Genomic DNA, 15,000 nt, shown 5'->3' with positions numbered 1-15,000 from the left:
ACCCTTCCCAAAGGGTGACCAATTCTGTTGTGTAGTGTTACTATTATCCAAATGGTAAGTGTCACCAACAGCAAGGCTACTTAAGAGTGGCCTGTACAGTATCAACAAATACATATGCAAGTACTCTTAGAGCTTAAATATCTCTAAACAAACCAGCCACAATTAAAAGGTTTAATTATATTTAATAATAAATAATAAAAGCACAAGACAATACTCAATAATGCAACACAGTGACAACAGAGTTCAGAATTACAGGAAATATTTTAAAAACAACATTGCTGAACAGTCTCAAATAAATACAGAAAACACCTAAACTAATCTTACTATACTCATATCTATCTCTAAGAGAAACACTATACCTAAATCTTACTTACAGAGCCAGGGAAATACAAGTGCTGAATGGATGTTTACAGGACCCATCACACCCCTTACATATTATATATTCCAACTCCAAGATCACAGTACAGTGGGGAAAAGGGTAAATTCCAAAATCTCAACTGCGCAGAGATCTCCATTCAAAGTTTTGACTTTTTGAAAAATCGATCATATGATATCCTTCCATTTCACTGTTGCAGTATTCTTAAGATGAGGGATCCCCTGCCAAGGGCAGCCCGACGTCAGGCCAGTATACCAAAGCTTTTTGGTTGTTATTGATATGCTGTATGTCACACGTATGTTCCTCATGCAAGGCATAGGGCATAAAGGTGATGTGCAGACATATCATCCTCAAAACTTCTTTGCCACCAATCCAAACACCATCTTTGATTGTCAGTCTTATCGCCCACGTTGTTGCTGTTTAACTAGCCATTCAGATAAGTGCCACATTGGTGTTTTTTGACTTATCCTTTTCTGATTTTAGCATTTGTGTTATTTTTGGGTTTTGTAGGTACATAGGTGTGTACTAGGCTAATGGCCCTGGAGCCTGTATAAGCCTAGCCCAAGAAGATTCCCTGGCATCATGCCGCCCAAAGTTAGTTCCCAGTGCCCCTGTCAAGCAAGGCCACTGAAGTGATCCCCGTGGTGAACTTCTTATTGCCCATTCACTCATCAATATTTCTCCTAAAGAGGGCCAGTGAAGTGCTCTGCTTGACATGCATGGGAAGTTTGTTCCAGAGTATGGGAAGTCTCTGGGTTAGGAACCTGCCTCTCCAATTTCTGGGCCAACACTCACTCTTCCCGTGGAGGATAGGCTACCTAGTGCTTACCACTCCCACTGATAAGCTAGAAGGCTTTCCTCCAACACAGAAAGGCTTGGGGGCTCAGAAGCTTACTAACAATCCTGGATACAGCAACTCTGTAACCGAACTAGGCTAGTTATAGGAAAGGCGGGAAACAGGCACAAGTGCGGCTTTCAAACCAGAAAGTTGAAAGAGATGGAAAAAAAACTGCTCAAACAGCCTAGCTACAATTTCTGGGCCTGGGACCACTCCTCTTGTGGTAGATAGGCTACCTGATGCTTTCCACTCCCACTGATAAGCTAGAAGGCTTCCCTCCAACATGGAAAGTCTTGGGTGGCTCAGAAGTTTACAAACAGTCCTAGATACAGCAATTCTGTAATTGGACTAGACTAGTTACAGGAAAGGTGGGAAACAAGCGCAAACACGGGCTTTTAAACCACAAAGTTGATAGATATAGCAAAGTTGCCCAAACGCCCAATAAACTACAATTTTTGGGCCAGAAACCATTCTTGTGGTAGATAGGCTACCTAGTGCTTACCAGTCCCACTGATAAGCTAGAAGGCTTCCCTCCAACACAGAAAGGCTTGGGGGGCTCAGAAGCTTACCAAAATTCCTGGATACAGCAAATCTGTACCTGGATTACACTAGTTATAGGAAAGGCGGGAAACAAACGCAAAACAGGCTTTTAACCAGAAAGTAGAAAAAGATGGAAAAACTGCCAAACGGCCAATGAACTACAATTTCAGGGCCAAAACCCACTCTTCCTGTGGTAGATAGACTACCCAGGGCTTACCATTCCCACTGATAAGCTAGAAGGCTTCCCTGCAACACGGAAAGGCTTGCAAGGCTCAGAAGCTAACCAACAGTCCTGGATACAGCAAGTCTGTATCTGGACTTGACTAGTTACAGGAAAGGCAGGAAACAAGCTTAGAATTTTTTTTTTTGCTAAAGAAAAGCAGCTAAAACAGCAGTAAATACAATTCAAATTGTAGTGCAGGCCAGCACACCCGAGCATGTAGCAACACTATGGCAAATACAGTTCAAATAAATGCAATTAATTAACAAATGACTAAAAAACAAGTGCTGAAGGCAGTAAATTAGAAGGCTACTAACAAGCAGTAATAAGTGCAAAGTAAGAGCGACTGAACAGATAGCATGCAGAAGAGCAACTAAGACAGTTACAGTAAGAGCAGATGAATAAGATATACATATATATATATATATATATATATATATATATATATATATTTTTTTTTTTTGAGGGAAGGAACAGAGCAGGATTAAGAGGCTACAGGGGTTGTCCTTCCCAAATGCTCTCTTTGTACACAGTAGGAGTGCCTGAAATTAGAATATGATCTCACTGCACTCAGTTGAGTAAGCAAATGAGATGGGCCCAGAAGGAGTATCCAAATACAAATCTACAAGAGTGGCGGGCAATTTCAAAGCCACCGACATTAATACCAAAACAAGGACAAGGTGGATGGGGAACTAACTGTAGAGAGACAGCCACAACTTCAGTTGAGTTAATATTCAGTGAAAAACAAATAAATAAATTAAATACAATATTATATGCAAAACAGCAGATAAAAGTGTACTTAAATTCACTTATACGTCCAGCTGATTTCAGGTAGATGTTAGCCGGCCAAAGCTCTGATATTAAGCAGAGATAACTCAAAATGCACCACTTATATAAGGGCAAGACAGGATGTTAGTGATGAGCTGAAACTACCCCCCACTGCTATCAATGGCTACACAGAAATTCTAAAAAGTACTCTGTAGAGACAGTCACAACTTCAGTTGAGTTGAGATTCAGTGAAAAACACAAATAAATAAGTTAAATACAATACTATATGCAAAAGAGCAGATAAAAGTGTACTTAAATTCACTTATACGTCCAGCTGATTTCAGGTAGATGTTAGCCGGCCAAAGCTCTGATATTAAGCAGTGATAACTCAAAATGTACCACTTATATAAGGCAAGACAGGATGTCAGTGATGAGCTAAAACTATCCCCCACTGCTATCAATGGCTACACAGAAATTCTAAAAAGTACTCTGTAGAGAGATAGCCACAGCTTCAGTTGAGTTAATATTCTAATAGAATAATAAATGGCATCAGAAATAATCTATGGCTCCAAACCTCTTCTGCAGCATCAGCAGAATGGTTTGGAGGGACAGGTATATTTTACAGAGAATTTTGCTGCTGCTGTGGAACAGATTTCCCATCTATATAAAACAAAGTTCATTCCTGTCCATTTTCAAGTTCAACTTAGATCTATGGGTGGTAAACAGAAAATTTACCCCAGGACTGACCCTTGTGCTACTACTGGACATAGGCAGCTCCTAAAATGTTTTATCCTATGCATGGATCCCCTCAAATTATTTATGGTATGATCGCAGTTATTCTCACTAGAGATAATACATAATTATTGACCTTGGGATGGGTAAGGTCACTCTATAACCAAACGGGATAGGTTATTTTGAGCACAAAAAAGGAAAATGGCTAGGCTTAAATATGAACCTCAAAGTCAGTGCAAGGCAGATTCCTAACAAAATCTATTCCCCACCTTTTGAACAAGCTTCCCCTATATATCAAAAAAGTAATACCCCAGCACTTTCAAACTCAATCCTGATGAATAGACAGGTTTTCATACATTCACTCCATGATAATCTGTGCAGACCTCCTTGAAAAGACAGCAAGCACAACCAAAATATAAGAAAAAACAGGGGTGGGATGGTAGGTGGGGGTGTACATTGACTTATTTGGCAGGATTCCTAGATGGTCTACATGACTACTAGTCTAGTATCTTCCTATGAACCTATAAGCCTAACCCTCATCTTAAACTGCTCAAAAGGTGTAGAAAGTATCACAGCCTTTTCTTTTTCTTCTCCCCATCCCTGACCATAAAGCCATACCTTGAGCTCTCTAGATCTATATGGCCCACTTCCCCTTTTATTCTGGACACTAAGACTCAACATTTTTGCATGGTGGGTATCTCCTTACAAATGACGTTTTACAGTCGCGGGGGGGGGGGGGCAAGCTGCAGAAGCCGTCACTCTAAGCAAAGAGATCATTTTCCTGTTATGAAACCTAACCCTTCTCCTGGTGTCTAATGTGCGTGCTTGTGCATGCACATGGAATGGCCCTGCTATGCTGCCCCCTTATGAACCTGTGCCCTTCTATACATCATAATAAAGTGTACCATCTAAACATGGCTTTGCAGAGCTACACACACATACCTCTGCCTCTTCATGCTGCATACCTTCTGTTCTGACAGGCACTAAGCATTACAGTAGATCAGACCCCCCCCCCCCCCCAAATAGGTGAATCACTCGCTCCCACTCATGTCAGTTGGCTCCTTCAGTGTACAGGTCTCTGGTCAGTCCCAGGTAATCAATGTCACACTCAGAGCTTTATCCCATTACACCATGCAGATGGGTACTATTCTGGATTCCTTGCTACTTAACAAAAAATGTTTAGATTTTGACAAGTATTTCCATGACACTGAAAAAGAAAATTTTCCTGAGGTACAGTCCTTTGCTGTTTAGGAGGAGGACTGTTTATTTTGATCAGAAATAAATGACTGACTCAACTCACTGGCTTGACGTTTGAGTTTTAATGTATCATGTAGCAAACAAAGCTGAAGTTATTGAAAAGTGGATTAAGGTTATAATTTGCACATGAGTTTTTTTTCTTCCTGAGTTTTGAGTGTGATTGCCTCCAATTGCACTTAACATGTTGTAGCTGTACAAATAAATGACTAAGACTAGTATTCTCAGAATCACCCAAGAAAAGAGACTTTCTTGCCTAGTAGGTTTAGTCAGTCAATAAACGAATAAATAATGTTTTTTTCTGTAAATGCAATTCTCTTTTTACAGTAACAGTAATGAAAAATACTTACTGATGCACTCATAATATTTAAGATTTAAAGAATAATCTCTGCATATTGCTTTAATTTTAAGGATTACCATATCACAGTTAACAGCTGACGTGCTTTGCCAGGAGAATGACTTACAAAGTCTTGTGATAGAGTGAAGTATGCGGACGGGAAGTCTGCACTACTTTTTTATTGTTTTGCACATAACTAATGATGTCATCATATGCTGCTTTCTGTGTGTGTGTGTGTGTGTGTGTGTGTGTGTAGTATTATTCCAACTGCAATTATTTGGAAATATGCTATTGCAACACTATCTGGTTATGAAATGGTCTGAGTACTCTACCTGTAGGCTAAATATATACTTCACAATGAATGGTACTTCCTAACTACAAACAAAATGTCCAGAACAGTCCTATTAGAATTCAGAAATTACAAACTATAAAAATAATAGTTGTAACCAACATCTAAGGCTGAGCAAGACACATCTGACTTTGTCAAGTAGATAACCAGTGGGTGAAAGGCTAGCCAGAGAAAATACAGACATTAATAACCTGTTTTAGGTAAGATGCCTTAAACGAATTAATAAATTACTTGAAGTGAATGGTATTATATACAGTATTAACATTTTCAATCATACAGATCAAAAGTTCTCACCTAGAATAATGCCAGCACTGTAGTTTCTTAAATGAAGCCCTAGTCAAATAAACAGCACAGTCAATTGTGTAAATGGCTCAGTATAATCTTAGAATAGATTGCTTTATTTTTCCTACATGACACATTTCTGACTTTAAGGGTTGTAAAACTTGCCGGAATTGCCAGAATTGTTTACAGTGAATGCAAGCTATGAATGGCACCCATCAAGGACAAGAGATAATAAAATGTGGATATGATGGTCTTATTTCAGCTTGTAGTAATAAAACTGCAGTCTTGAAGCAGTAAACAAGCACAGACAAATGGCACAATTCCGTTCCTAACGACTTACCAAATGGAAACTACAGACAGCCGAAACATTTGCCAGTTATACATATAAGGAGCTATTGCTGTGTATTCTGCACATAAACAAAGAATGGGTCAAAACTCAAATTCCCTGTAGCTCGTGTCCTACAACTCCCTTAATATCTACTCATTCTGAGTAAGGCTGTTAAGAGTTAAAACAGTCTCAAAATGTCAGTTTGAAAATTCTTGAAATATGAAAGCAGCAGCATAAAACATCATTTACCCACATGGTCATTAGTAGGTATACTAGCTTTGCTGGCATCCCATTTAGATAACTGACCACAAACTAATTTCTTTCTTACCTCAGCCAAATGCAACACAGCGTGTAGCACTTTTTGCACACAGCTCTATGCCTAACACTGACTGTGTGCTACATATGTAAATAGGTTTATAGGTTCATAGGTAGGTACTAGGCTATCGGCCCTGAGGCCTATACAAGCCTAGCCATAACGATTCCCTGGCTATTGTTTCCCACAAATATTTACTTTCCTGGACCCCTATCTAGCAGGGCGACTGATGTGATCCCTGGGGTGAATTTCCTATCTCCCATCCAATTGTCAAGGTTCCTCTTGAAGAGGGCCATTGAGGCGCTCTGTCTGACATGTATGGGCAGCCTATTCCAAAGTATGGGGAGTCCCTGGGTCAGGAACCTATCTCTCCAGCATGTTCTATTCCTCGTGATGACAAGGTTAAGATTCCTGGAGCATGTGGCTTGGAGGGATTGGGATTTCTTTAAGTGTAGCATGTCCAACAACTCTGGGTTTGACATGGCCTTGTATGTTAGGCAGACACCGCCTCTGAGTAGGTGATATGCGACAGAGTATAGCTGGAGTTTCTTTAGACGGTCAGCATAAGGCATCTGCTTTAGGCTTGTGATTCTTTTTGTGAGGTATTTCTGCGGCCTTTCTAGTTGTTGCAGATGTCTTGTGAGGTACACACCAAACAGGGCATTGTATTCTATAATGGGTCTAATGAGGGATGAGTACAGATGGACAATGACCTCCTTTTTTCTGGATGAAAAGCCCTTAGTGATGAGGTGGGACACCTAGAAGGATTTTCTAACTGTTGTGGCTATGTGGTTATCAAAGATGAGTCCACTGTCCATCTGTGTTCCCTAGGTCTCTTATCACATTTTCGGTGTTTAGTGTACTGGCACCTATGTGGTAGTTCACAGGTACATGTTTTTTCCCCAAACGGGACAACTATACATTTTTTGGCATTTAGCTTGAGTCCATAGCTCTGGCACCGTGCATCTGTTTCAATAAGGCCCTTTTGTAGTATATCCACATCATTTGGGGGATTCAGTAATGGCTCCCAGCTTGCAGTCATCTTCGAACTTGTAAGCCAGAGTCCCTTAGTGTTGTCCTGTACTTCAGAGAAGTAGATGCCAAACAAGAGTGGTCCCAGGACAGAACTCTATGGTACACCACTTGTCGCTTGTCTGGAGCTGGATTTGGAGATGGCTACTTTTACAGTGTGTGTTCTGTCAGTAACCCAGTTTGCAACCCATCAAGTGACATTGGGATTAATGCCCACCTTAGTATGTTTATCTATGATTCCAGAGTGGGGGATAGTGTCGAAAGCCTTGGTGAGGTCCAAGTAGGCTGTGTGAACCACCTTACCCTCATCCACGGCTCTGGAGACTGATTCGAAGAAGTCAATCAGGTTTAGGAGGCAAGATCAGCCCTTCACAAACCCAAACTGGGTGGTGTCCAGTGTTTGAAGGTTGCCAATGTCTTTGTTTATAAGTTCCATGACAATACGTTCCATGGCCTTGCAGATCAGGCTCATCAGACTGATGGGACGGTAGTTCCCGGGATACAAAGTGGATTGCCCCCTTGTGAAATGTGATGACTGTAGCTGTGCGCCACTCTGTGGGCACAAAGCCTTAGGTGAGGCTATGATTAAACATGACACATAGGTGAGGTGCCAGTTAATTTTGTAGTTCATACAGTACACAGCCCGGGATGTCATCTGGTTCCATGGATGCTGTATTCTTGTCTTTGGAGAGTGCGCTTTTTACCTGAGTGGCCATGATTACCAGAATTTGGCATTCTTTCGGTATTGAGATGGGCCCTTTAGGGGGTGAGGGGGGGGGTGAAGTTGGCACTGAATCTATCTGCCAGGATATTGGCAATATCCTTGGAATCAGTATATCTAGTGCCATTCTGCTGTAGCTCAGAAGAGGTCTGTGTATTGCCATTTAGATTCTTGACATAGTTATAGAATGCCTTGTGGTTGTCTTTGGAATCTTTGGCAATTTTATTTTCGTAACTAGCTTTGGAAGATTTTATGAGATATCTCAGATTTCTACTGAGTCTGGTGAGGGAGTTTTTTGAATCCTGGATTCTTCCCCTTTTCTGCAACAGTTTCTTCCTTCTGTTGTATAGCTTGTTTGTGGCAGGGGACCACCAGATGGACTTCATTTTTTTTTTTTTTTTTTTTTTTAAGAGGAAAGCGTCTTGGTTCTGTTTGGGATAGCTCAGTCCATGCACAAGTGAATGTGCTCATACAGCACCTTAGTGTAGGATTCAGCAGTTGAACTTCCAGTTCCCATCTGCATGGGCGTCATGAAGTTTGTTACTTCTGACTTGAGAAGCATGCAGTTGGCTTTGGAGTTTTTATGGAGGTTTCCTTAAAGGGGGTGGGGGTGGAATGGGGATGTCAAGGGTAATTAGCTTATGGTCTGATCTGACCAATGAGGGGGTGACCACTGGTGTGGAGCATCAATCTCCCATCTTGGTAATGACCAGGTCTAGAATATTGGTACCCCTGATGTGACTATGAATTAGTTGCAATAGGGCACTGGAATTTATGAATTCCAAGAACCGTTGAGCAAAGGTGTTGGTACAGGAGTAGTTTTCCCAGTTAATGGCAGGGTAGTTGAAATCATGCGGTATTAGGGTGTTTGGTTGTATCTTAATATTTTCCAGTATGTTTAGAAAGGTGTAGTAAAAATCTTGGGGCATGATGGGGGATCTGTAGCAAGCTAGAATTTGTATTGCAGTCTTACCTAGTGTTAGTTGCACCTGGAGAATTTCAGATGCATTGTATTGGGCAACCAGCCTGGAAGTGTGAATATCCTTGGTGAATATGAACACTCCTTCCCCTTTAGTGTTTTGTCCTGGTTTGGTGGCCGAAAAGTGTGGTATGAGTTGTCGCCTGGTATTGCAGGGGTGCTCTCTGGAGCTTTGAACCAGGTCTCAGTTACTGCATAGATATCGATGTTCTCCATTTTATATAAATATTCATAAAATCTGCATGTTTTTACGTGTTTATATTGACATTCAGAAATAATCTGCTAACAGGACTAATAGAATATGGACATTGAGATATACTGTATTTCCTAACTCCAGTCACTTTTATTCTAGTGTAAATAAAAGTTAACTTATAAAATGTGAATAATAAAGCACGGAAAATGTGTTGTATATTGATTATAGAGTTATATTATTGTACATTAAGATGCAATCAAAGTTTTCTATCTCCCTTCCTTGCCACTCTTGCAATAAAAAAAAAACACTTGAGAGAACCTTAATTTTTTAACGCATTGATCAAGCAATTTCCTTGTTTACCGTGTTTCAGCAGACATTAACTCATTTAAAGAAATCCATTTCTCACTACAATTACTTGTGTTTTCCTCTGCGATAAGGGGCTTGGGAGGGGCAGCGAGGATCTAACTTCTTATGTTTGACAGTAATAAGATTAATCACCTAATTCTTGGCAGCCTAATCACAGAAAAAATATACATTCCTGTCCAATCCTTCCCCAAGAGCATGGGTGAGATCTAGTTTGGCAGGGAAGAAACTGTCAAGAGGGTGCTGTGATGTAAGTCTGTGAAAAGGTTAATTACAATCTTTCCAGTAACCTCGGGCTTGTGTTTTATTATTTCTCAAGGAGATGACAAGCTGTAAATGTTTCCCTACTAGCTCACACAATGGGTCCTGTTCAAGTAATGCCAGGATGTAATGGCAACTGCAACTATCACTAAGGTAGCATGCTATGGCTGCAGAATCAAAAGTGCAAAAACTTTTCACATGGAACTAAATAGATCTGTCATGTTTTCACTCTGGCAATTCCTTTTTGGAGAATTAAGGTTAGTCATTTTTATTTACTTACAGAGAACAGATTGTATAAAGACTTCATGCAACATCTAAATGGTGAATGTTATATTGCCCTTCCAGTTACCCACATTATATTAACAATGGAAACTAGTGTGTGCCACTAAGAGCTGAAAAAGAAAGTGAAAAAAAAACTTTTAGAAAGATTTCTTTTATATATTTGCTGACTGGGTATGCATGGCAGGAGCAATAATAAGTTCTAAGGTAAAATAATAGTTCTGTGACATGCAGAGGTCAACATGTGATGAATTGTATAACGCTGTGGTATTTCACAGTGCATGGACATACAGCTGAAGGTCAAGCAGAGGTCTCTGCATTGCTATCTTTAGCGCTGTCAAAATGAAGTTGATCCTTAACTAGTTGTCAGTGGTAAGGCCCCTTAATCATGCATATGCAGTGAGGCCCAATGTTATACTGCAATGCTACTGTGTTCAACACAAAATGTCATTCATTTGGTTATTAGTGCTGCATTCTGCTGCTGCCCTAAACATGCATCAGTACTGCAAGATACACTACAGATGCTAAAGATATAAAATGTTGTTTGAAATACTGGAAACTTTATATCCAATGGCTCATTACCAACATGAACATTGTGTGCAGGGCTTTGTGTGCTGTATAAGTAAGTATAGATCTGTAGTCAGTACACTAACATGTTCTTGGGATGCAAGAGGAAAGTGGAGAACCTGGAAATAACCAAATAAGGCTCAGAAAGATAGTGTAAACTAAACAAACAGTAATCAGAAGTTAGGGATGAACTCTACACCCTAGAACTGTGAAGAAGCAAAATTAACCACTAAGTTACCCACTGCTACATCTGTGATCTATCAACTTTGCTGCAGTTTTAAGTTTGGTTCACTGTTATAATCTTGTACCAGTACTGTACTCAGTACATCACAATGGATGTATAACAAAACTACAAAGGGCAGACTCTCAAATGACAAGATCTTAATCACAACAGATCAAAATCAAGATCTGGAAATGAAATTGATTATCAACAAAATATAATCAGTACAAGGTATGATAACCAAGGAAGGGAGATAGTTCAAGAGCACATACTCCTGCAAGACTTTTTTTGAGAGAATCTCTTACCTCTACAGACTATTATTCCATTGTTCAGAACATCATTCATGATACAATTAGCGGCCCACTTCACTGTTTTCCTGAACATGGGCCTTCATGCACAACAGTTATTCCTCATATTAATTAATTCAAACTTTGAGAAATTACAGAAGCTACTCCACAAAATGTCATGTATGAAACTGCAAAAACTTAATTTAGTATAAGAATAAGGCTTCATTTCATAGCACCTGAACCTACAAAATTTGTTATGGTCTCAGCAAACCATAAATCTACAATTCTCTACTCTCTAGAAATATCAGTATGGGAAAATAATCAAATTTATCATCATCATCATCATCATCAGCCCCACTTTTCCTCACTTTTTGCATGTGATTGGGGTATTATATCAACTGTTGCTACCTATCTAAATTTAGATCCATTCTCCACCCTTCTCGCCAGTCATTCCTAACTGTCTCAATTCTTCTGTCACACAACCTATACATCCCTTGGCTTTGACACACTCATCTCCTCTTACCTTTATTCTGTCTTTTCCAAATCTGCTTTATTAAATTGTCCAGCTTTCCTGCACATGTGACCAGACTACCACAATCCATGGTCAATTCTCCATCCTCCTAGATTTTCTCCAACTAAGGTTGATCTGGCTTCCATTCTGGTGTCCTCATTTCTTTATCTCTACCATAGTGTACATTTTACTACTGTCTAAAGCACTCCACCTACATTTCATCTAGCTTTCCCAGTTGGTCTGCCTCAACTGCCCAGGCTTCTATGCAGCTTAAAAGCACCTGCCACATCACTCATTAGTACACGGTATATTTCAGCTTCTTTGGCATTCTTCTGTCACACACTATTCCTTACCCTTTGTGGCAGGTGACTGCATGCACTACTTCTGGTTCTAGCTTTGACCTCTGTAATCAGATTTCCCTTCCTCTTAAATCACAATTCCCAGAAACATGAAAATATTAACCTGTTCTACGGTTTTCCCTCCTACATAAGTTTTCAGCTTCTTCTGATTTTCCCATTTGCTGCCATGACCGTTGTCTTTTTTGTATTTGTTTTTACCCCATGTGCCCTCAGTTTTGCAATGCAGTCCTCTATCATTTGTTAAAGTGAGTTTTCAGAGTCTGCTTGTAATGCCACATCATCTGCATTTAATAGCGTTGTCATTCTGTCCCTTTTGACTTGTTTGTTGATGTATTCCATGACCAGTATGAATCACAGTGGGCTTATAGCTAACGCTGATACATACCCAGTCCCACTGAAAGCCCCTCTGTGAGTCCAATTACTGTTCATACATTGGGTCCTTGTACATAACCTGCACTAATTCTACCAATGTTTCCAATAGTTATCATATGATTGCCCAAATCAGCTTTCTTGAGACATTATTGTATGCTTTCTCCATGTCTAGGAATATGCAGTTGGTCTCTTTAACTATCTCCAGCTTCCTCTCAGCTGTTTGTCTCACTGCACACACTGGGATGGTTGTATGGCATCCTGATCTGAATCCTAACCTCTCATTTGCCAACTTATTTCTATTACGAGTATTTTTTTACCAGTACTTTTATGCAATGTGACAGGTAATTACAGAGCTGTAGCTACTTATTCTGGCACACTGTGGCAATCGCCAATTGGGCATTCTTTCAACTTTTAGGTTGAGGAGCAAAAAAAAAAAATTCTCTGATGCTTGAAGACAGAAAAAAATCTCATTCCTGTTTAAAACATTTAGCCAAGTGCTTCATCTTATATCACACATGAAGCAATAAAGAGTTTCAGCCCTGACTGCAAATGTGCTGTCAGCATTCATTTCTGAACACTAGCACTGCACTACCTGACCACGTAGCATCTCCTCACTGTGCCCCATAATTCCATGCACCCAGGGTGGCTACCCACTTTGTCCCACTCTAACTACACCTCTGGGTGTTTGACACTTTTGTACTGCAAACAGTTGTGAAAATTCCTTTTGTTCCTGCACACTGCCCTAAAATTCACATTCTATACTCATCCAGTATATACATGTCTGTCCTTACTGTGATGAGTACCCTCAGGAGCCCCCCCCCCCCCAACACACTCAACTTCAACAGCATATCTGCCATGACCATTTTCCCTGACAAATTTTCGTTAGTATAGTACATACTTCTATAGGGAGGTCTCCTTCCTCTTCAGAATCTTCTTGAATTACTCCTTTCATCTGCTCTTGATATCCTCTGGATTGCTGAGCATACTCTTTCTGGTGTCCCTTAAGAAAGACGTTTGCCAAGGATTTTCTTTATCATTCTTTCAGTGCCCTGTAACTTGAAACAGCTTCTCTTTGCCATCTGTTGAGTTATTTTCAAGAAGCTGGTTGAGATTCTGTTGTAACTTGTTCTTTGCAATTGTGACCACTCTCTTAAAACTGTCATAGAACTGTCATAGATCAGTACTAGCCTTACTGCCCTTCTGGGCCAGTTTAAGCCTAGTCAATTTCCCTCAGAGCTGAGAATCAGGCTCTGTACCTTCTGTCCCTGAAGGAAACATCTTAACCATTATGGCAACCCTCAACCCTTAGACGCTGTTAGCCAAACTATATTCCTTCTTAGCCATGAATGTCTTTTCTGTCTCCCACTTCTTCCTGATTCCTTCTTTGTTAATTTTCAAATCCTGTACTGGAGGCTCTATCTGAATGAGTTATTTAATACTAACACCCATTTTATTAATGAAAGTTGGCCCTCAACCAAGTCTTGTATTCAATTGTTTGCCATCTAAAATCACTTTCCGATTATTTTTCAAAATGACTTTGCTTTCAGCACTATCAGTCCTAAGAGTCATAGCAAAAGCACAATTTTATGAACCATTTTAGTTTCCTTCATGAGAGTACAATCCTTCATCCTTAAGACAGGTAAACAGCTACTTTTCTAGTTTTTATCAACTCATTAGCCAGTTGTTAAGCAGTATCCCTGTGATATTCCTGAACTAAAACATACTACCAGAAATCTAAATTGCTTTCAAAAACACTTCAGTCTCAGATGCCAGTACAGAAATTCCAATAAACTGAATTTTGATAATCCTGTCCTTCACATATCTGGAGTGATTGCTCCTGGCATGCAAATAACTATTAAAATGTAGTTTTTGACACATTTTTGAAGTTAAACATTTGATGTTGATTCTAAGTATGCTGCCTTAGTAGGGAAATGCCTACTGTATAAGTGGATAAAAATTAGTACTGTTACACATTTGAAGTTTAAAATACTCAAAGTCTTCTTGAGTTCCATCCCAAATGACAAATAAATCATCAATAACACATTTATAGAACTTAACATGCTTAAATAAAATAAGTCTATATCAGTTTGTCGAAGATTCACTTCAGCAAACCTGACTTCATTGACCCCAAACAACCAAACTTCACTTCCGCGAATGTTCACATCCATAAAAGATTTAAGAAAGGAAAGGAAGCAGTTGGCCAATAGCACAACTTTGCCCTTTTCCCCACTGTAGTGCGATCTCGGAGTTGGTATATATAGTTGGGGGGTGTGGGGGTGGGTTTGACATACTGCGGTATATGTTCCGTTGTGGTGTTGACCAAGTCCTTTCTTTGCCTGATGAAATCTTCTTTCGATGTGAACGTTTGTGGAAGTGAAGTTCGGTGGTTTGGGGTTGATAAAATCAGGTTCACTGAAGTGAATCTTCGATGAAATGATACAGACCCTAAAAAATGCATTTTGTATAGAAAGCCCTGCTCCTACCATGCTATCCCCAAATTAGCAAACAAACAGAACATA

At 39.9% G+C, this 15,000-nt stretch overlaps 1 protein-coding gene across 11 annotated transcripts in view; it reads right to left on the bottom strand.

Annotated features, from left to right (window-relative positions):
• P2RY6 (pyrimidinergic receptor P2Y6) overlaps positions 1–15,000 on the bottom strand; it is a 576,187-nt gene that overhangs the window by 173,880 nt on the left and 387,307 nt on the right. The gene's annotated exons all lie outside the window — the stretch shown is intronic.

This window comes from Protopterus annectens, chromosome 5.part0 (assembly GCF_019279795.1).
Source record: "Protopterus annectens isolate FY-2018-M chromosome 5.part0, PAN1.0, whole genome shotgun sequence".
NCBI classification, from domain to species: domain Eukaryota; kingdom Metazoa; phylum Chordata; order Ceratodontiformes; family Protopteridae; genus Protopterus; species Protopterus annectens.
Note: the sequence above shows the minus strand (reverse complement) of the source record. Positions and strands in the feature narration are given on the sequence as shown.